Here is a 22,537-nt window from a genome sequence, read left to right as displayed (position 1 = left end):
AATTTGTGTCTATTTAAACAGTCATTCCTACTGCAGAGACAATAAATACAGCACTTTGATTTACACATGTATTCTATTTTTGAAACCTAACCAAACTGGTTTATTTGGTTTATTTTGACTTTCTGAAAAAGTCTAACCACAACAAAATCTCTTCAGAGCTAGGTACTGCAGTTTAAAAATAACAAAGCATAAATAGCTCTTTCCTGACAAACATTTTTAGAACCCAGCCTGAACATACCCTAAAAACCTCTTCTGCAGCAGAGCAATTACACCTGATAAAGAGCTACATAAAGGATTTATCATCTTATTTAGTGTGGCATTAAGCTGTGCATTGACAATTTCTCGTGGTAAATGAACTCCATTCAATATTTAGTTTCTCTACAAGCAGAAGAATTGCAGTTGTTCATTGTAATAATGTACAGGATGACAACAAAATTTCATTTTTCTGTGAGGAATCATGAGTGTGGAATGAGTAGTGACAGGGTAAGATAGGAGGCTGTGCACACATGTAGCAGACTGTAGCTGAAAAACACACAAACCTTCCTTTATCTCTTCACGAATCATATTTGTTCTGTCTCTTCATCAAAAAGCCCAAGTGGTTTTTTCTGCTCTCCGTGTGATGTGTTTGTGTTGTGCACAGAAACCCTCACTGCTGCCCTGCCGCCATCACTCTCGGCTTTTATCAAAGGCAGATTCCAGAGACAAGGAAACCCAAAGCAGCCAGTGAATCCATCCAACTGCTCTGCAGCTCTGCTGTTCCCAGATAACACACACGAATTAGCATGTGGGTATAAGGTCATAAATACCTGCACCACTCAAAGGTTCATGTAGGCAGCAAGAAGACAAAAGTCCATTTTAGCCATGTGCCTGCATTCATGCGCTGAGAGAAATGCATGAATGCAGGCACATGGCTAAAATGCTCTCATTAACTGGATTCTGGTACAAAAAAGCAATGCAAAATAAGAAAAAAAAAGCTATCTTGCTTTCAGCTGCAGCCTATTTATCCATTGTCTTTCAAGTTCATCTCAAACATTCAGATAAACAAAGATAGGTGATCAAAGGGATGCGTTACTTTTGGCAATACACCCCTGCTGTAGCCGGCCTTTGATTCTTGTCCTCCGTGTCCTATAGAGCAATTTGTGCTTTGAGGGCTAGGACAATTAAAACTCATGTTGCAAGCACCTGCCTTCAGCAGCAGCTCACTCAGGAAAATGTGCCAGCAGGGCAGGATTTTGGTCATGCAGCTGATGAGGCTTGGTGGCTGCACAAGGGTAGGTTCCTCCCAGCCCTGTCCAGAGCACGGAGCAGGCAGAGCTCCCCTGAGCTGCACAGGGGGCATTTCCCTCTGGGCTGATGGACACATCCCTCACAGGGGCCAGTACTGTTCTGTCCCAGCACAAGGCACTGGGAGATTCCCCCTGGGAAGCTCTAACATGGTACACCAGTGTAGCTATGCTATGTTTTAAAAACTTGCACATGGATATGGCTCGTTTGGTGTCTGTTTATAAAGGTGAGGGATGTTTTTGTCAGATGTTTCATTTGCTGAGGCCTTTTTTGCTGTTGCACATTCATTTCTCAGACTGGACAGCGGTAATCAGGTTGATTATATACATCAGGACATGCTTCTGCTACAACACAAAAGTCTACTGAACTATGATTAAAGCCTCCAATACAAGATGTTCACTTCGGTCTTATTTTTGAAAGAACTTCTTTTTTAATTTCTTTTTGCAAGATAATAAAAACCCAAAACAATGCTATGAGCAAAACAAGTAAATTACTTGAGCAGTAATTAGCAAAGACATCAGGCCAAAGGAATGCAAACATACAAGTCTCCTGCTGGAGCTCAGTGCAGGAGCCCAGTGTGCTGCGTTAGGAGATTTGTTCAATCTCAGCAACTGCAGAGAAATGAGTGTGGACATGTCTGCTTGTACCTGAGTACTTTTAATACTTTGGAGATACACATCTAATACTCACAGGTATTCACATTCATTTATTCAGACATTCCTCACCCTCAAACCTATTTCTGGTGGAGACAGAAGCTTTGCATTAGCAACAAATTATGCAAGGCTTTCTTCTGCCCTCCCTATAAATGGAACTGTGACATAAGGACTTGAGTAACTGCTGGAACATTATTGCTGAGACATCCATTTAATTTGATAGCGAGGCCAAAAAATACCCAAAAAAGCAAAATCTAAGCCAAGCTGAAGCCTTTGTTTTTCATAAAGTAAGTATTTGTAACTTAGAATAACTGATTCTATGTTCACACGCTAACTTCTAGAATAAAAGGCTCTTTTTCCCTCTTATCACATACAACGCTGAATGGATGGAAAGGAATAGCAAAGTTTTGTTGCCAGTGTGTAATAATGCGTTTACTGATAATTCCAACTTGGGGTTTGATGGCTTCAGCATCCCCCCATTTCAGTTCTTACACAGATCCCGTGCTATCACCTTCATTCTGAGCAGTGTCACTGCAGTGGCACAGGCACTGGGGCTCTCTGGTGGCTCTGGAATTGCAGGAAGGCCAAGGCTCTGCTGAGGGAAGGAGGGTGAAACTCCGAGGTGTTGTTGCCATCTGGGAAGCTTCAGGGCTGAGACATCTCCCCAGGACACACCTGACAGATACACCTCTTTCGAGGCTGTCTTTTGAGAATAAACCTCGGTGGATTTTCTCCTCCTCTTGTGAAAACCTTATTCTTGTGGATGAGGAACAGTGTGACCAGAGATATGTTGGTGCAGGCAATCTTCTGATGCTTCACCCCAGCACTCTCTGGGGAAATTATCTAACTTCTTGTAGCTTTCAGACTTCAAGATTGGCTATTTTTACTAAATATTTGGGTGAAACATTCAGTACAAAGCAATAAATTATTTCCTCAAGAAATGGATTTTGATATATCAAGTTTTCAAGTAGGATCACGCTTTTGGCTGACAAGAATGCAAGCAAAATTATTTGCCTTCTTTTTTCCCCCTCTTCCTCTTCACTTATCTTTTGAAAACAGTCAACTGCACTTATTCTTAAAGAAGTATTGATGGTTGTAGACATAGTTTTGTTCAAAATAAAAATTGCATGCTTTATAAGCAAATTTAATAATATTTTAACTATAATATGCAGTATATGTATTATTATAAATTAAATATATTATAAAATGAAATAAATTGTCACTCCTGCTTTTCTTATAACTAGGATGGTTCAGGATATTTCCATTACAACCAAATGCCTAAATTCAGATTTTTAGGTCTATCAGAGTAAAGTGTATTATTGAGATTGTATAAAACAGAGCTACTCAAGAGGAGTTCCCATTTCTGGAGCAACCTTAGGAAGTCTTTGAGTAAAGATAAGAAATAGGATCCATTCTCATATTTGACACAACAAAATAGCATGGATTTATTTAGTTTAATGTAATGTAGTTCACTTGAGTATTTAACTTAAGCACGTGGAAAATCCTAGTTTCTCTTAGGGATAGGAAATAGACTCAAGTGAATAAAAGTCTTTGGTTACTTTTCCTGGTAGCTTTTTGTTGCTTGTTTTTGCAGGAAGTTGAGAATTCTCTGAGGAAAGCTCCGAGCTGTTTGTGTGGCTTTGTGAGTAATGGAAAGAATTTACACAAAATATGCCACTGCTGTGTAGTGATATGGAACAATAAATAATGAAATAGGCGAGAGGTAGGAACTGCTCAGACTCCCTTTCTGTAAGATCTCTTTTCCTAGAGGAAGGTGCGACTGCTGCAGAACAGCTCACATGAAACAGTTGGGATGAGAATTGCCAAGGAAGCCTGCTGTGGAATTTGGCAAGCAGCCAAGATGTCCTAATCACCTTTACTTTGCAGTTTTCGGTCTGAAAGCACTACTTGGAAGGAGCTGGTATTGTAGAATTTACTAATCCTGAGTAAATGGGATTGTTCTGCTGCAGCAGAAACCTGGGCGGGCTTTCAAAGAATAACAACATATTGAAAATATTATTTTGTAAAAGACTTGACAAAGATATAAAATCCTAGGTAGCCAAAGTTGAACAGTATTGTAAAGAATCCTTTATGCAGGCTGTTAAAATTAACAATTATTTTCTTATGAAAATTGGTAGTTTTCCATTCAATACTGCATTCCTCACTGAAAGAACAGCAGTTCCAAGAAAACTTTTATCACAGAAGGCAAGAGTACAGAATTATCCTTCCACAGTGACTGAATGCAGTAGAAAACTTTCAAAGCAGCAGGCCCTATAAATACTGTTCTTGCCACAACTATTTACTACAAGGCATAACAGCCCTGGTCTTCATTAGCATTTTCAAATTAATGAATGTCATTAGGAAAGGCAGTGTGTCCCAGGGAAGCAGCTGTTGATGTGCCATGCAGTTCCTTCAGTTCCACCAACATCAACCTTCAAACAGCCTCAATTGCTGGATTTTTAAGCTTCTCCTGGGCTTGGTATTCTGTATTCAGCATTCAGGATTGAGGGGGGTGCCTTTCCATTCAGAGAACTCACAGAATTATGCTAAAAAAGCTTGGCGAGTTATTCTTACTAGACTCACGCTATCAGACGGATTAACTGAGTCAGGCTTCGTATTTCCTCAGAGAACATTTCAATTTTTGGCTTAATTTCCAGGCACAAGCTTTCCCTTCCAGCAGCAGCGGTGTGAGTGTAACCTCCTCCCGAGTGATGCTCTCACAGGTCTGACAGTGCAGACAAGCAGTCCATGGCTCTGTCAAGGGCTCAAGTTTCCCTCTGCAGCAGTGTGAAAACCAGGATTTGCTTAAGACAACATGGAGAAAACCAGGGTTTGGTTAAATTCTCTGAGCCTCATCTTTCCTTCCGTGAATAAAAAGTAGGAGCAGTGCTATCTATGCTTTAGGGCTGAGGTGCAGTTTAACAGTACAATTGTATCCTGAGTAAATGGGATTGTTCTGCTGCAGCAGAAACCTGGGCAGTCTTTCAAATAAGTTAATATTTTGTAAAACAAGACTCGACGAGGAGCTAAAATCCAAAGGGTGCCAGAGGGACAGCCCCTTTTCCCCTTGCAGCCCCAGCTGCAGCCTCTGCCTCTCGCACCCTGGATCGGCGCTCAGGGCACCGCACCGTGAGTCAGATTTTATGTTTTCCTGACTAACTCCATCGCAGCGCTCCGTGAGCACGGCCAGGGAAGGCTGAGGTGTGCAGGGACTGGAATCTCCCCATCTGGCAGCAGCCCACGGAGCCGAGTTATTGGCTGGGAAACTGCAGCCTGAGCAGCTGGAAACTGATCCCACAAAGAGCAGCTTTTGCATATGCAAAGTAGATCTCAAGGGCCAGCCCTGCTTACTCAGCTGTTTATCGCGCTCACATGAGCAGCAGTATCATGATGTACAGTCAGAGCTCAAGCTGTTAATTCTTTTTTAATCCATTGTTCAAAATCCCATATACATTATAATTAATTTACCTGCCACAGGTATTAGCCTGTTCGAAGAAAGCCCATGTGACTTCTTCAAAAGGTCATAAAAAATAAGAGCAGGAGTAAATTGGAAGGCAAGAGAATTTGCTGATAAACAAAATTTTCAAGATGCTTGAAGCTAAAACGCAGCCACTGAAAAAGTGCAATATTAGATGATGAAATAGTAGATTCCACCTCATGCAAGTGGATGCAAAGCAACGGTCTAGGAAAAGACAGCCTGCATTGTGTGTTAGCAGCCAGGGCTTCTGCTTTAGCTCTTGTCAACCAGATAAAGACAGGTGGGATTTACTGGGCAGAGCTCCCTAAAAATGCCAGCTCAGTGCTCAGCAATGGTTAAAACAAGAAACAACATCAGGAGTTTAGGATGTGGGAGAGATGACAACAGAACAGAAGAGAGTATTTACTTAAATTGTAGGATTTAAGGCTGTACCACATTTTGAACAGAGCAGGAAGGTCTGTTTGTGCCCTGCAATTTATGTGTAACAAAATTAAGAGGAAGAGAAAAGAGCACCAGGGATTTGGAGAGATAGAAACCAGCTCCTACATGATAAGCACCTAACTGCATTAGGAGTCTTCAGCTGGGAGAGAAAAGGATGAGAGAAAAAATACAGTTATTTCCATAGGACAAGCACCACTCACATGCCTCTATAGTCATCTTGTAGGGACTGAAAAGATTTGAGTGAGAATTAGAGAAACTCAGAAAGTCAGCACTGTGCTGGGTATTTGTAGATATTCTCTATCAAACCACGACAAATCCAGTGAGAGGTGATCAGGAAGGGTGCTGTGTGTGAACAGAAAAGGGTTTTCTCCCACTCTGACTTCCAGTGATGTAGCAATCAATGAAAGGTTTTCCTGAATTGGAAGCTGATTTTCTATTGCTGGGCATTTGAAAGTCTTTTATGCTTTCTCTAAGTTGCCTTTTGGGATTTGTGTTCAGCTTGCTATGATTTTATATTTGAAATACCAGAGCCAAGGGCTTTTAAATTGCCATTTAGAAGCAACTTACACTATGACTTACACAATGACTTCTTGGCAGCTAACATTGCTCCTTGTTCATCCTGTTCAGATTTGGAGGGTAAGATCCCTTTAGTTGTTTTTTGGGTTTTTTGAATTAAAATTTCTAGATTACATTGAGTCTCTAGAATAGCATCTTTGAGCTAAACAACCTGCAAGCATTTTATCCCTTCAGCTGTTACTTCAAAATGCATAGATTGATAAAATCAATATTATTGAAAAATAAGCAATCTATTATTAATATAAATTACTTGTGCATCTCCTAATTTGAAAAGTATTTAGGACACAAGATTTAGGTGCAGATCTGTTCTCCATCTGTTCCATAGTTGTTGGAATCTGGATCTGCTAAGCCAGGACAGCCTAGGCTTTTCAGAAAAATTATGGCTCAGCTTTAGTGATGCTCTTGTTCCCTCACAAAATCCTGGAGAGCACATTTTGCCATGCTTGGCCTTTGTTTCATTAAGTAGGATAAACACAGAGTTGCTTCTCCAACACAGAAAAAATACCAATATGACATAAAAACACTTAAAACAGTTTTGACAGTAAAGCAGAAAACCCACATGGTTTAATTTAAAGGGTTAAAAAGCTGTGCTGTGTTTACAAAAATTCTAAAAATAACTTGAAAATCCTTGAAAATGAGAGGTGAATCCCAGAGAAACATCTGGAGTGTCAATTTCTGGAATAAAGGTCCATGAAGAATATAAAAAGATGTTGAACTCAGGGTTTTTGTTTATACAGAGCCTGGCAACACAAAGCCCCATGAAAGTGTGCAATGTGTTTTTAAAAAGCAGGTTTAAAACACATGGGATTTTCATGCCAGATTTCTCACAAATTAAGGGGGAAAAAAAAAGAGGATGGGAAAGAGAAATAACATTTTCCCATGCAGGTATTCTGGGGAGTAGAGCAGACTCCACTCAATGTGGTAAACACAGTTTGCAGAAAGCCAGGCTGAAAAGAGAAGTACAATGAGGAACTCTGCAGTCAAAAAAAAAAAAAAAAAAATACAGAAGTTCCTCAACTAAATAAATGTTCAGTGCTAAAATTTATCATCGTGATTCTAGGAACTCAGTGATATCACCACAGGCTACAAAAATAGCCACCCAAGGAGTCACATGGAGTGATGTAATGTGAACATGGAAGAAATCCTTGCTTTTTTTAAACTGAAAAATTTATATTCAGCGAAACTCTGGGAAAAGCACAAAGCACCACAAAGGGCAGTGGCCCAGGTCAGGGGCAGTTCAGCTCTTCTGGTGCTCCAGCAGTGTCCCATGGCAGAGCAGAGAAATCACTGCACGGAAGCGATGGGTAACACCTTTATTTCTGGTTAAACACATCATCACAAAGCCTCTTAATTCCCTCTGTTCGAGGAGGGAATAGATATGGAGTGTCCAGCAACCCCACCTGGAGGTTCTGCCCTCAGGAAGGCAGTTCATGGCTTCTCAAATACAAAGGGCTTTTGCTTTTCTATCACATGTCCTTGGAAATAAAGACACCCAAGAAATCAGAGATGCAGTGCTGGCATTTCAGTTTGGGCAGCCTGCACTCCCACAGTAACATGCTCCAGGATAAGGTTCTCCAAAATCTGAAGTATTTCAAAGAGCCCTTATTAAAAACATAATCCTAAAACATTTCTAAGGAAGAAAGGAAAAAAGATACAATAACTCTTGAGACTTCCATTGGAATATACTGGAAAAGACCAGAGTGCTGAGCTGTGACAGGTTAAAGATAATTAATGGTTGATGCAGTGTGTTCATCACTGATGGCAGCAAAGAGCATCATTCCATAGCCCTGGTGCATGAGATCATTGGCCAAGTGGGTATTGCTAACCACATGGAAGAACTCTTGCTCCTTCCAGCATGGAATGCAGCCAGAAAGAGAAACAAAAAAAAGTTTTAGAATGTCCTTCATGACAAAACAAACTTAAAAAGTGGCTCTGCCATGAGCTGCACATAACTTGCCAGGTCCATCTTTTAGAACTGGTCTTGAATTTTAATTAGCCCATAAATTGATTCTGCATTTCTCCCACATCAGGACACCAGTGAGGAGTTCAGCAACAGCCCCATTTGGCTGTGGAGCCTGTCACAGCTCCTGCTGGTTAAAGTTACTCTCATTATCCAGCTCCATTAACTCCAGCTTTCTTTTCTGGAATACCTGAATATTCAAGTGTGATTAATTCTCTTCACAGAGCTATGTGTTAACAAGGAAATATTGTGGTTTTAAGATAGAATGCACAATAAAAATATGTACGACAATATCATGGCAAATTTCAGATGATAATGAGCAACAACCACAAAGGCTTTGGATTTGAAGCAGTGAAGGGCTCAAACTGTGGCTCTACCAGAAAGTACTTAGTCAAGTCACTCAAGGGAGTAACTGAAATTAGCAGATCTTAAATGTTTTACTGGCTCTGAGATTAAGTTAAATGCAATAAAGAGATTTCCAAGAATGGCAAAATGACTTTGTTAGTGATAGTGGGAATCAGTTGGGGAAAAGTGTGAACAACAAGGCAGTAACAGGGAATATCTATTGTACTGTACACCTGGAGCTTCCAAAGCATCAAAACTGTGAGACCACACTAAAGTAAAAATAGATAATCCTGTTTAGTCCTGTTTTTGTTCTCCCTCTGTTCCCAGAAGATAAGGGGGTATCCCAGATTATTACCACCACTCTCAATTCAAGAGCTCTTTCAGTGCCCTGCCTTTCACTCTGGGTTATTCTGTTCTGTCCCAGCCTTGCTGCTGCTGCTGCTTGCAGTGTACAGCCAGGAGGAAACCAGCATTTCACAGGGGTCCTGTCCTGTCCTGGGCTGAAATCCACAGAGGAGCTGGAACTTCTCAAATCCTCACAAGACCAATTCCCATCCTCACATGACCCAAGGAAGTCACAGGACTTGGTGACACCGAACGAGAAAGGCTGAGGTGGAACTGCCAGTTCTGCTGTGAGTTTTCCACGTGTCCCTGGATTTGGGCTTTGTGTGAGGGGCTCTGGAAGAGCCACTCAGTGCAGCTTCTACACCTGAGCACACGGACCTGCTGCCCTTCTGGGCTCCTCACGCACTCGTGGGCACCAGAACGCGCCCCAGCTGTGCCCAAAGCAGCACCCAGAGGTTCAGAGCCTCTGGGACATCAATCATGCTGCAAAGGCCATCCCAGAGGTGTTTTGTGAGACATTAGAGAGAGTTAAATCTCCAATCTTCACTCCTTCTCTTTGCTTTTTACACTTCCATCCCTCAGTGAGAAAAGAGGAAGAAAAGATAAGCTAAACATCACAAGACTCCTGGGTGTTACTGCAATGAGCATGCAGTTCTGACATTCTGGAACATATTTGGAAGATGCTTTGTTCAGGAAGGGTCCACAGCCTCCCCAGGCCTCAATTTCCTATCCTTGCAGTGGAAATAGGTTCCCTTGGCCTTTCAACACTTCCACAACTGTTTATGAGGCATTGACAGTGGTTATATGAGGGACAAATTCATCATTCCAAATCCTGCCAGCACTGGACATAACTGTAATATTGCCAAGGAAAAGATCTCCAATGTTTACTAACACTGGAAACTGTGTTCATGAAGAGGAAAACACTGGAAAACAACAAAAAGCCCACCTGGATCAGGGAGAAGGATTGTAGAGCATAGAACAGAAAACAGAGATATTTACTGCACACGGCTATTTCCTACATAAAATTCTCTCTTCAGCCATGAGTCAGCTGGAGAAGTGTTATCCCACTTCTGGGGGATGAGAGGCAAAGTGAGCCATGGGAGTTAAGCAGGAGTGAACCTCACTGATGTCCCTGGGCCAGGCAGGTGGAGGTGTCCCTGCACAAGAAACTCCACCCTGTAGGAGAACATCCCAGCTGCAAAACCATGCTCCTTCGTCTGAGGCATCTGCCTCCCTTCTTTTCCATTGGGTGTGGGGAATGAAGAGGGAAAAATCTCTCAGCAACCTGTAGAGAAACTCCTCACAGAAGGGCAGGCTCTCCAAGAGCATCTACTTGCATGTCTGACCTCTCAGGAAAAACTGCTTCTGGTTTGATTTTCTTTTTCCATTCTTACCACTTACCATTTGTTCCAAATATCTGTAAAATCTCACATGTCTGCCTAGGAAGAGTCTCACCAACATGCTTGCAGCATAAACAGTCTGCTCTTGCTGTCCAAAACATAAACAGAACCCAAATTAAGAGTTACTCACTGCTCAGCAGACTGAGTGGCATTAAAATGATATGAACTTTGCCCTTCCCTGCCTAGCAGCCCTGTTTTCCCCACGGCCTTTAAAAGAAGGAACAAAATTCAGGTGATGTTGCAGGAGTTACAGCTGCCCCCTGACATTTTTTTATGAAGACTATTTGATTCCAAATGGTAAATGTCTGAAAGTGCCATCCCAAAGCAGCAAGTTCCTAGAGAATAAGGGTGATGGCCACTTCAGTTCCAAGCTGTCCGAAGTTTTCTTTAGCTTGGGCTCATCTGATCTTTAATGGGAAACACAATTAAACACCACTGACATCTAACATTCTGGGAGATCTGAAGAATACCAAGTAGTTTTCCTTCCAAAGCTATTTTTGAAGATGAAGACTTCCACTGGAAAGTTGAAAATAAGAAGTTACATGGAATTTATCTTGAATTCTCTGGCCACATACAAGTTTGTGTTTGCATTAAGCTCTCATCTCCTGAAGGCAGTCATCAATAACTTGCTGTTTGATCCTGCACAGGGAAATTCTTCCCTGGATCCTCAGGAGTGTGGCCCATCCGTGATACCATCATGGCCTGGCTTGAAGAACAGACGATGGTCCCTGACCAATCCTTTTGAACTCTGGCAGAGCAGTGTGGTTATTTCTCATGATTTTACCAGGCAGAGAATGATTCTGTCCTGTGATCCAGCCATTCTTTTGGAAATCCAGCAGCTCCAGCTCTCTCATCACTCCCAGTCCTTTCACCATCTGCTCCTCCATCTCCTGGGATGCAGCATCCAGGTCATTACTTCACAAGGCAGATGGACCCTTCTTTCTCTCCTTCAAGACCCAATGTGGTTTTTTTTCAGCTGAGGTTAAATGGGAAGCAGAATCAGGAATCCAGCCCTCACAGGAAAAAAGAAGCAGAAAGTATCCCAGAGTCCAGGCCAGTCCTTATCCCTTCTCCCCAAGGAACAGGAATGTAATTCATAAATAAGGACAGCAAACAAGAGCTGGATCCCACAAGGATTGCTCAGGGATGTCTCCAGTGGGTCACTGGCTGAGGGAAGGTAGTGGAGCTGCAGCTGAGGTGGCACTGGCAGCCTTTTTTTGCCAGGCAGCTTTAGAAGTGCCTGCTCCCCAAGGCAAACGGCATTCCATGAATTTAGGAGGCTCCAGATAATCAAATAAATAGATACACACCCAACTCCGTGTGTTTTTCTTTTCTGTGGTAGAAGTTTTCTTCCGCAGGTCATTTTGGGGTCCAGCCTGTGCTTTTTGAGGTTAGTTCTGTAATCCCAGCACCAAATTTATAGCTGAAGGTATTCTCCAGCTGTTCGTCACCGAGGGCCTACACACAGCAGAGTGCTAGCCACCAAAACAACAGAAAAAGGTTTAATCTCTCCTTTTCAGTGATGTCTCCAAGAGACCATGAGGGGAAGATAACTAGAGAGGGAGGAAAATGGCCTTTTAGACTCTACCCAGTATGAAAGGGGACAGTGCTGGGAGAGGCTGAGCAGTTTTAGAGGATACAGCCAAGACCATTTTTGAAACTTGTCAACAAAACACCACAAAAATTAGGGGTAAAGTCTCTTTTGTATGTGCCAAGTCCTCAGGTTCTGCCAGACCCAGGTGGGATAACCCAAACCCAGCTCTGGTGGCTGGTTTTCCTCTTTTTCTTTTTGTCTTTCAGTCTCTCCTGATGGAACTGGTTTACTTTGTATAAATACACAAAAATAGGAGCAAAATCCTGGAACTTCTTTGTTCCAAGTGATTGGCCTAGACTTTGTGACAATTTGGAATGAAGGGATGCCTCATGTAAACCAGAAACTTTGTGTTAGAACTCTGAGACCTTCCCTGACATAAGCTGCACCAAAATAAATTGGTTTCCATGCAAAACTTTTGGGTGTGAATCTCATTTCCCAATGAAAAAGCATTTTGTCAAAAGATCCTTGATGAGTTCTTTTTCTGAAGAAATACGTTTTGAGTAATCACTCTACAGGCCAAGGAGATATTTGAAAATCATGAGTTTCCTCAGTGTCATCCCACAGATGCAATTTTACATAAGCAATTAACTTGACAAATCCACATAAGCATTCTCTACTGGTTTGCAGTTATTTTCAGGCAGCTGCAATTTATTGATGAGTGGTCTTTGCATATGAATAGAGTTTGGTCTGTGCAGGACTAATTTCTACTTCTGAAAGAGATTTAACATCTTTTGCTTCCTGCTAGAAAGCAATTACAATTTCTGTGGACAATTCAGCACTGAACACTACCCTTAGATTGGAAGCTGGGTTTCATTCTTAACTTGTTTGCTTGCTTTTGATATTGCCCAATAAATTCCACTGAAGCAGAATCTTAAAGGCCCATCAAGTGATAATTTACGGGACTCTGAGCAGCGAAATTATGGGAACACAAGAGAATCTGAATGTTTTGTATTATCTTTGTGCTTACTCCAAACCAGACACACAAAGAGTCTTTTTGCAGTTGAGTGCTGACAATTTATGCTCCATTGCAAGAGAAGATGTGATCACAGAAGGGCCCTGTCAGGTTTCGTACAGGGAGATGGAGTTAAAGCAACAGTGATTGTGAATGGCAACCTAGGAAGCAGCTTTAATGTATATAACATACACATATTCCCTAATACTCCACGTTTTTCTGCTTGGCATGACCCCAGTGAGTTTTACTGACCTCTAGATGTAACAAGACTAAAGCAGAGGTGCCTCCACACAGTGTTGCTGCACCCTCCATGTGTAACCCCAGGGCAGCATCTGAAGAGGTTTGATGCTGGTGATGTAGGAACAGTTCAGGAATTCCTGCTAATGGAATTGACTGCATAGTTCAGTCTCTGGCCACAGGTACTGGCCCTACGATTTGGGAAATACATTTTTCTTGGATGCTGTCTTGTCACCACGTGCACAAAAGTGCCTGTGGACAGGACAAGCACCCTAAATTCCCAGCTTCTCAATAGTTTTCCCTCCTGACTTGAACATCCTGTGTCTTGTTTCTAGAGCAGAGAGCAGGGACCACCACACCTCTGTTAACACGGCCAGCATATTTTCATTTCCCCTCTGGCCTTTTTAAAATCCAGCACAATATGGGTGTACAAGCTACCAATATTGAATTAAGAGTTCCACAACCGTGTTCAAAAGAGCTGTGAAATGCTGCATTTTGTTTGTTGAATAAGAAAAACAGTTTTAGTCCACTGGTGGTTGGAGACACTTCAGCAGTGAGATCATACCTTTTTATAATCTCAGTATTTAGAGTGTAATTGAAACCAGGAGAATAAAAAACTGCCTCTTGAAGACAGAATGTCTCTGCTGCAAATACTCACATTTGGAGGTGCAGGATGCAGAAAGGTGGGACTTAGAGCAGTTTATCACAAGCAAAGGGGCACAGAGCAATAGCATTAAGGGCCTTTTTTCATATAAATTGATAGTTAATAATATAAAGGTGTGGTGGGTGTGGAAAATAGGAAGAGAGGCAAGCACTGGATAAGAAGTATTAGTGGGAAGGATTCATTTCACACCAGGGATTCATTTCAGCTGTATCAAAGAATGATGGTCCTGCTGACGCCATGGTGGGCTTTTTGTTGCTACCTTTGTCCACACATAAACACTTCAGTCAGTAATCACTTCCATTTCCAGGCATCCTGATCAAGCATCAGTGTTTATTCTGTGCCATGGCATCTATTTAGTCTTTACAAAATTGGCGTGACAGCCGTATTTGAATCTGGACAATTCTATAAACAACATTGCACAAGCTTCTGATTAAGGCCTAAGTGTGTAAAACTTTGTGTACCAGTAGTTCCTCATTAGCCTGCACTCAAGAATTCGAGAAATTCTTTGGTGAAACAATAAATTTCCCCCAAGCCCTTGTTAGCAAATCAATTCTGAATTGATGTGGCATCTGCTCATCCACAGTTTCATCAGCTCCTGAATCAATATCAATTGGTGGGATTCTCCTGGAAGAGCTGAGGCTGTCACTGCATTCTTTCAGCTCTGTGTCTGTAGGGAGAATGGGGCCAAAGAAGGAACCAGGAAAAGGTAACAAAGCATTCTTCTGGGATTTTGAGGCTTTGAGGAAAGGACTGTGGGATTTTGGCATCATGTGAAGGAATCCAAATGCAAAGCCTGTGAGAGAAACCAGATTCACAAAGGTGCTGGCAAACAGTGGGAGGCACTGGCTGGCAAGATGGGAGAGTGATTAACCCCAGGAAGCTGGCAGGGAGGCTGAGGTGGGAGGCTTGGGGGCAATTCAGCCAGGTTTGGGGTTGTTTTTCACTGCTCCACACCGAGCTGGTTCTTACAGCTTCATCCTGGCAAGTGGGCACAGCAGGAGTCGGCAAGGCAGGATACTCTAAACTCGATTTTGAAATTGAGAGCTGCCTATCTGCAGAGGTAGCTGTTATCAGCCTGGCTTTATTATCAGCCAGGGCAAACACTTCCTTTGCATTGCAGCCACTTTCCCCAGCAGGTGCTCAGGTGGCCGCTGGTTCGGCTGCACTCCTACATCCCTCGGTGCAGCTCCTGGTGTCCAGGAGAAAGGAGCAGCCTTGTGGAAGCAACCCAGCAGCAGGACACCTTTAAGTGCCCTGATGGGACCTCAGAGTGTCCTCAGAGAAAGGCTTGTGTGGATGGAATAAACGATTTTCCTTAATTCACTCACATATGCAAAACTGCACTGAGCTGGTTCTAGACTGATTTGAGCTCCTCTGAGAGAACTGAATCTTGGGTAACTCCAAGAATAATAAATGAATAAAAAAGTAGCATATAATGAATTTGAGCTTTTTTAGAAGCCTTTCAGACACAGGTTCCTTCAACTGAATTAGGAGAAAGGAATGACTATCAAACCTGTTGGGGTTTTTTAATCTCAGTACATAGGAACATCAGCTTCTGTAATGCAATCTAGTGATATTTTCTCAAGAATAAAAATTACTGCAAGAATCCCCTCTTCCACGTGCCCATACCCTCCCACAGCATCACCCACCCCTCACAGTATGGGGTGAAAACTTTGATGGAAGGAGTTAATTTGGGCAGAGGAAGAGCTGACATAGCCAGCGAGACTGCACATCCCCTGGTGTGTAAATTAACTGCAGGGACTGGGTAAATTCCCCAGTTCTGGCTGCTCAACATAGGCTTCAATATCTGCCTGCCTAGTTCCAAGCACTGTTTATTTACTCTGTGAGCTGAATACCTTCAAAAGGGACACAAAACTGTCCCAAGGGTCTCTTGCACACCTTGTGTTTCCACACAAAGAACCAGAGCTGTCTCCAGCCCATGTGTAAAATTAACTGTGGCGTTTAAATGCTTTTCACAGCTAAAATTTATAAATCAAAAAAAAAAAAAATTTTAAATAAATAAAATAGCCCCAATTTATCATACATTAAATGGCTTTCTCAGGACAGGAACCTTATATTTTTGTACTCACCAATATATCACATACTGTGAGTAAAAGTAAAACCATATCCACGTTTTGAAACAACAAAACAAGATTTATAAATGTATATGCAACTTTAATTTATAATCTGAAGAGCAGAGTTCCTTCTGCACCTTGGAAACTCTACCTTTGATTAAACAGCGATTACAATCTTCCCTCAGATAAAATATATGTGTGTGTATATATATTTATGTGTATCATTTCAAAATCAAAGCCTTGCACTTCTGGATGTCATCTGCTGGCACTGGGAGCTGATCCCAGCACCCCAGAATGCAGCTTGGCAGGTATTCATCTCCTGCCTATAAAGGGCTCTCTAATTGCCCTGGGTTTTTTCCCTTTTGAACTGGCTCACTAACCTGTAATTTCTCCTGCTATCTCCCCAAAGGTAAGTGAGGTATCTGGTACACCCAAGGAATTCCTCATCTGCTACAGGTGACTTCAGCTTGGGAGTTGCCATCACCAAGGAAGAATGAATTTCCATGTACCCAGGTTTCAGTAACATCCCTGGGCAGGAGGCATCGCTCCTGCTTCCATCTTTACGCCGTTTGTTAGCTCTTAGGAGGAGAACAGCAAAGCCTTTGTGAAGCCTCCTCCTCTGAGCTCCAGCACAAGACCAAAACTGGGAGAGATTCTGATCATTGAGTGAGTATTGACTTGATTTAATAAGGTGAGAAGAGCCCCAGTGAGCAATCGCAATTGCTGCTGCTCCCCACTGGCTCCAGGTGCTGAGCAATTCAGCCTGACACACTTTGTCTTCCCCCTTTTGCAAAATCAGGGTTGTTCTTGCATTGGGCACTTTGCACTCAGGCAAAGGCATTACAAGGAATCCTCCACTGTCTCAGCTTGAAAAGATTCTGCTGTTAATGAGCAGCTGGTCAAGGCCAAAGCCGTGTGAAAGTGGGGAGGAGGCTGCAGGATTAAATGCAGAGGAGCATGGAGTGACAGTGGGTCTGTGGCAACCAGAAAAAGGGCTGAAATATGAAAACACCAACTCCTCTCCTTTTACTCACTCTGAGAAACATTCTTCTTCCTGCTGGCATCAAGCCCCTGCTTTCATTGTGGCCTCGGTCTTGTTGCACATGTGGGGAAGTAGACAAGACACCAGGAAAATATTCAATCCCAAGCACCTGGAGTTTGGCTTTTGGAATGCACAGGAAGGCCAGGATTTATAACAAAGTCTGGGATAGCCTTTACTCCAGACAGCAGCACTGCTTTCCCTGCCTCAGCATTCAAGCCTCTGTACCCAAAACTGTTCTGTGTTTTTTAGTACTCATAACTACAAAGTTCATTTCAAATCCACCACAGATTTCCTAACAAAAAGTCTGAAATCATTTTCTCTATGGAAGTTATGGGAGGAAAGTCAAGTTTCAGCCAGATGGTTTAGGTATTGGTGAATTGGTGGGCAGGCAGATTATAAATTCAAGTGAAACCAGTGAAATTATTCCGTGCTAAGAAGTGAAAGTAAGAAAAGATAATCCAGTCTGTGGGGTGTCTCTGTGTGTGTGGTGCTTCCAGCAGCACTGGAGACAGTGGGTGGAGAGGTTGGAGGGGGTGTGGAGACATCTTACAAAAGCAAAAACAACCTGCAAGTGCAGCCAAAAATACTCTGCTTCAAATTCAGTCACTGAGTTAAAAATGCCAGTGAAGCCCCAGAGTGTGAACCTGCCAGCATTCAGCAAAAATGTTTATTCTCTTTTTTCCTTTAATACAGTTCCTGCAGTAATTATTTCAATAATTACACCCTGAAAGAGTTGGAGAGCAGGGGCTTGGCTCCTACAGAGTGCTTCAGCTTTTAGATTTATTTTCTCTACCTCTGTGTTCACGGTTTTATTTGTATGCAAACAATATTTGTGCAAGTGCCTACCTGGGGTTTGGGGCATGCAAAGCCAGGGCTTGCCAAAACTTTGCATTTTTTGTTTTCCTTTTCTTAAGCAAACAGTCATTTCACATACCAGAGCGTTTGGGCACCAGGGGGATGTATTCTGTATAAAAGTCCACATTCTTTATGGAACTGGTATACTTCCTTCTTGCACTGCAAGTGAACGGGGGACAAGATAGAATAGAATAAAACCTTGTGACAGAATTCTGGAATCTTTCTCTGCAGCCTCCAAAGTTAAAAGGTTTCTCTCCTGACCACCTGATACGCTTCCTGCTACCTGATACACTCCAGGGTAACAAAATACTTGAGGCAAGGAGAAAGAGTGACTCCTGGTTGAGAATATCCAAAGGAGGGGACAAGCAAAGGACCCTCAGACATGAGGTTCTTCAAGCAGGGACTTCTGGACACCTCGTGGGATCAAAATGAGCAAGTCTTAAACCTGAGTGTCAAACTGAATCTGCTGCTATTCAACTGATTTTAAAAGTTAATATCATCCTGAGTATCAAAATGAAGAAGCATTTCATTAAATTTTCAGGGCACTATGATTCAAAATGAATAAGCCCAACCCATCTTTTGGGGGAGAACTGTGTGAGCAAGGGGTTTGTGCAAGGATCAGTGCAGTGCCACAGCTCCTTTTGGAGTGAATGCTGCTCCATCCTTGGGCTTTGCTGGCAGCTCTGCTCCTCTCTGGGGCTTTCTCTGGCACCACCACCCCGCTGGGCTTTCCCAGGAGGGATGTGCTAAGGGGAAAAAGCACACCACTACTCTCATGTTCTCCCAGACAGAGGAAGGAGCACAGAGCACCCCAGCATGTGGCACAATCCAAACCAGAGGAACATGCAAAAAAAATGGGAAAAATGTCACATTTTGTGTGAAATGTCAGAAATGAAGGAGGCAGCGACCACATCAACTACAACAGGGCCCACACTCAGCAGGAGCTGAGGGAGTGCTGACTTCACCAGGGGATGCAGGGCAGGGAGCCAACGACATTAATCCAACATGCAGTGCCCAAAACACTCATCCCAACCTTTTTGCTTCAGATTTTGAGGCTGCATGGGCTACCTGTCAGTGGAGGGAAACACAGGGTGGCTTTGGAGCTTAGAGGGGAAAACACAGCAACAAAACATTTGGGGAAAAAACTTAATACATTCCCATTTTGTTATTCCTTCTCCCCCAGCCTGATTAATGGTAGTTTATCAAGGATTTGGATTGGGAATATAACTTGACATTATACTTAACTTGTAAACTCCTCTTTCAAAACTGAGGACAAAGTGTGCTCCATTGTCCAACACAAGCAGGTGTCTCTGCCAAGAAAAAGGACACTGGGCAAAGGGGTTCTGATGGCTATTGTTTGGCACAGGTCTGTGTCTGTAAAAAACCTCCATTTCCACTCATTTGGGTGGGGAGTTTTTATGGAACAAGCTTGATTAGGTTGCTTTCCTAAGGAGAGGAAGCTTATGTAATGGTTCAGTCTATCTCTTGCTCCAAATTTCATACATATTTGACACATGAGTCAAGGCCTCAAAAATAATTAATTTTCTAAAGTTTCTTGGAAGTCAGCAACTGAAGACAGAAAACGGAACCATGTTCATTCCTCAGCTGAAGGAAAGACAGAACTCAGGCACCAAATATCCTGTTTATGCAGCAGGCTGGCCAGTGCCCATGCACCTGAGGCTGAATTAGCCCCACGATGAGAGGGGTTTGCCCCCTGAAATGAGGACCACAGTTCAGATATCTTTATTTATCATACTGGGGAGCCGAGGTGCTTTAGGGACAAGACCACACAAATCTGTGGTGAAACTGCTTTAGTCTTGCTGCTCATGGAGCAATGGGGGTTTTTATCCCCTTGAAATGTGCTCTGACATTCAGAACACAGTAAGCTCAGTCCCCTCATTCTTTAAAAAAGCCATGGAATACTCAACAAACTGTACCAAAGATGAGGCACAACGCAATTAAAATCCTGGGAAGTATCCACAACATTCTGGTCCTTGACCATGGTGTGAATGGGCAAGGGTGGGGAATCACCTCTGATCCACCTCTCTCAGCCCACTTGGATTTCCCCAGGCTGCCAGAGAATGGGAACGGGACTGGGGCTGCTGCTCAAGTGCAATCTGTTGGCTCCGATTCTGCTGAGGAATAATAGCAATGCAGTGATATAACTGCAGGAAACTGTCCAAAATCATCAAATGCCTCACTTTGGTGGGTTCTTTTTTTTTCTTTCCTTATATCTGTGTCATTCCCTTTCCATTTGTTGTTCATAGCCTGAATTCCTCAGATAACTTTGCTGCAGACTTGACTTTTACTGCAGATATAGAAAACTGCCTGGAAGTTTTGCTCCTTGGTTGTTCTGGCTGCTGTCCAGCCCCAGTAACACTCAAGATGCAACACATCCAACTTGCTCCAGCAATCATTCTGTAAAATACAGCAAAAAAACCCAAAGGATCCTACACAAAATTAGCTGCTACCTTAATTAATGACTTCAGGAAGCAGTAAAGGTGAGTCTGGCCCAGGTCTTTGGAGGGGCAATTCTAATTCTGCTGGAGAGGAGAGGTGAGCCTAAAATAAATCAGTACAGGGCTAATAGGAGGTCAGTAAACATTGGAGATTTTCGGTTAATAATGGGGGTTTTCTACCCAATTCCCAGAGGATGTTGGTAGCTCTGGCTGCACCCTGGGCACACCTTGAAGCTGTTCCCAGCACCTGCTGCTGGAAAATGAATGTGGAGACACCGGGGTTGCACCAGGCAACTCTTTTAACAAAAACGGAGCTGATTGCTGTGAAACAGAGCTTCAGCCGAAAGGAAAGCTCCTCAATAACAGCTGGAGCTGCACGAAGCTCATAAAGACAGCAAGGCAGGTTTGGAAGCTGCCCGAGAGCGTGACACACATCATACACTGTACACCCAAGTGCTGGGGATAGCCACGCCCGGCGCCCCCAGGGATGCACACGGCGGATTTGGGGTGTCTGTGCAGGGACAGGGGCCGGACTGATGTTCCTGTGGGTCCCTCCTGACTCGGGATGTTCTGTGATTCCATCAAAAACACCTCTGCAGTTTGGATCCCCTCCAGCTTCCTCCAGAAAGCACAGTGTGAGCTGCTGCTCTGCAGATGAAGAACCGAAGCAAATCTCAAAATTGCCTAACAGGGCAAGGTGCTGGGCCCCATTGCTCCATCCCCTGCAGGAGCCCGAGCTGCAGACGGGACTTTGCAATCCCTGAGCAGCACAGGCTGCTCCAGGCTGAGCACAGGCTGCTCCCGTGGAGCAGCAGAACTCCCCAGCGCTCACCAAATGCTAATGAGGGCCAGGATTAAACTGTGGCACACTTGGAAAACGCAGGCCTTAGTGCACATTAATCTCAGCCATGGTTTGGAAACTCCTGACCTACATGCAGGGAGCTCCCGGTGCAGATGGGCTATCGGAGCGCCGGGACTGTGCGGATATAATTCACTGTTATGCAAACACGCAGCTACTTTTCAACCTCACTTTCACACTCCTCGCGGGTTTCGTCTCAAAGCATCAGAAAGGGAGGCAGAAATAAAGTCTCCTGCAAAGAGGCTTCGATTAAATCTAGAAAGGATTTTTGCAAACAAGTCAAAGGCACGCAGCCTGAAAGCCTGAAATGGAACGGTGCTGCTCTAGGAAAGGGCAGTCACACCTCAAAATACAACTTTGTACCTTGTGAACATGAATCCCTGTGCTGCTTTAATATTTAAGTAGAAAACGACAATTTCAAAGATTATTAGATTACGAATTTTCCTTAGAAAATGTGGAAATTTCCACCAAATCGTTCATACAAAATTCATAAACCTCCCCTTAGAAATAGCACTGGGGCTTTTCCATCTGATTGCAGACTAATTAATTTAACCTTTGGAAGCAGGTTCGGCAAGTATTTAATCCTGACCCTTTAGCCTGGAGTCACAGATCCATTATTAATCTTCCAGACAATTGAAAGCGCTGCAAAAGCTGTGAAAACCCCATCGCCCCCACCCGGCCCCCCTGGCACTCACCAGAACCGTGTTCCCACACCCAGCCAGCCCACGGGCACCATCCGGGGAGCTCTGGATCCACGGAAAATCCACAGGGACCCGGCTGGGACTGCTGAAGCAGATGCACCCGGGGTTAGCAGTTCTCGGGGAGAGCCGAGGCACCGGGAATGGTTCTGCTTCCCAAAAGGCTCCAACGCATTCTTTGTGCGGGCACAAATACCTGGCCCCACAGGCTGAGCCCGGCAGGGTCACACGGGTGACAGGGCTAAGAAAGGCAACCCCAGGGGTTTAATTTAAACTGCCCCATAATGCTGGTGTTTTCCCCCGGGGCTGCTCTTCCAGCCTTTCCTACAGCTTTCCTGGAATTTTAATATCCCGCTCTCCCGGGGTTTGTACTTTTTGATTCTTTTATTTTTAGCTGCAGTATTTCACAGCGGTCTGCAGAGCCTGCTTGACGCCAGCAAATGTAACTGGATCCCGAGTTCCTGCGAGCCAGGAATCGCAGCCACGATCAGCACGCTGCGAGAGCACAAACCCCGGCACTGGGCACAAGCAGGGAGCCCGAACCCTGCCCGGATCCCAGGGCTTGGGAAAGGAGGCACGGGGAGCTCCTCGGAAGGGAAAGAAGAGCTGGGAAGGGTTAG

The 22,537-nt window shown here is 43.6% G+C and overlaps 1 protein-coding gene across 1 annotated transcript in view; it reads right to left on the bottom strand.

Moving 5' to 3' along the window:
- Positions 1-22,159, bottom strand: part of RAF1 (Raf-1 proto-oncogene, serine/threonine kinase) — a 65,580-nt gene extending 43,421 nt beyond the window's left edge. Inside the window, exon 1 of the mRNA XM_042026706.1 lies at positions 21,915-22,159. The gene's annotated coding sequence lies outside the window, so the exon portion shown is untranslated. The remainder of the gene's footprint in view (positions 1-21,914) is intronic.
- Between the last annotated feature and the right edge of the window lie 378 nt (positions 22,160-22,537).

Source organism: Corvus kubaryi, unplaced genomic scaffold (assembly GCF_017639235.1).
Source record: "Corvus kubaryi isolate FWS band 111438036 unplaced genomic scaffold, C.kubaryi_AGA036_p1.0 37285, whole genome shotgun sequence".
Lineage (NCBI taxonomy): Eukaryota > Metazoa > Chordata > Aves > Passeriformes > Corvidae > Corvus > Corvus kubaryi.
Note: the sequence above shows the minus strand (reverse complement) of the source record. Positions and strands in the feature narration are given on the sequence as shown.